We start from the raw sequence: 566 nt of genomic DNA, 5'->3' as shown, positions 1-566 counted from the left end.
AAACTAATAATAAGGATTATTTTAGTAGTAATTTAATATTATTGTTTACTTCATTTCAGGATTCAGATTTTGACAAACAGATATAAAAACTCTCTCTGACACAAACTCCTACTAATATTTGACATTTTGTGGGTTTTTTGAGTTCGTTTAACGATGAAAACAGCTGAAAATTAACATTTTGGCCCAAAATATGTCTGTTTACAAATATAACTCGTAGTTTCTGGGCCTGAATGAAATTATTAATTAATATTAACAGATTGTTTTTGTGTTTTCACTTTCTGTTTCTATTTCTAAACTGTACATTTTACCTTTTACCTTGTGTATATAGATATATTTATATATTTATATGTTGTTAATATGTTATAAGTTGTGTGTAGATCTGGATTATTAAAGTATTTCTGATTCTGAAATTGATTGATCGTCATAAATCAAAGTAGTTATTAGTTTTTAGTGTTTTGTCTGATGTATAGCTTATTAATTAATTAAAGATCCAAATATATAAAAACAGGCTTTACCAAACACTTTCTGACACAAACTTAAGTTAATATTTGACATTTTGTGGGTTT

At 25.4% G+C, this 566-nt stretch overlaps 1 protein-coding gene across 1 annotated transcript in view; it reads right to left on the bottom strand.

Annotated features, from left to right (window-relative positions):
• Positions 1-566, bottom strand: part of napab (N-ethylmaleimide-sensitive factor attachment protein, alpha b) — a gene marked incomplete in the record, with an annotated part of 4,365 nt that overhangs the window by 2,923 nt on the left and 876 nt on the right.

This window comes from Morone saxatilis, unplaced genomic scaffold (genome assembly GCF_004916995.1).
Source record: "Morone saxatilis isolate NCDOM2014 unplaced genomic scaffold, NCSU_SB_2.0 Contig8, whole genome shotgun sequence".
In the NCBI taxonomy this organism is placed as follows: domain Eukaryota; kingdom Metazoa; phylum Chordata; class Actinopteri; family Moronidae; genus Morone; species Morone saxatilis.
The sequence above is the reverse complement of the archived record's forward strand: the minus strand, read 5'-3'. Positions and strand labels throughout refer to the sequence as shown.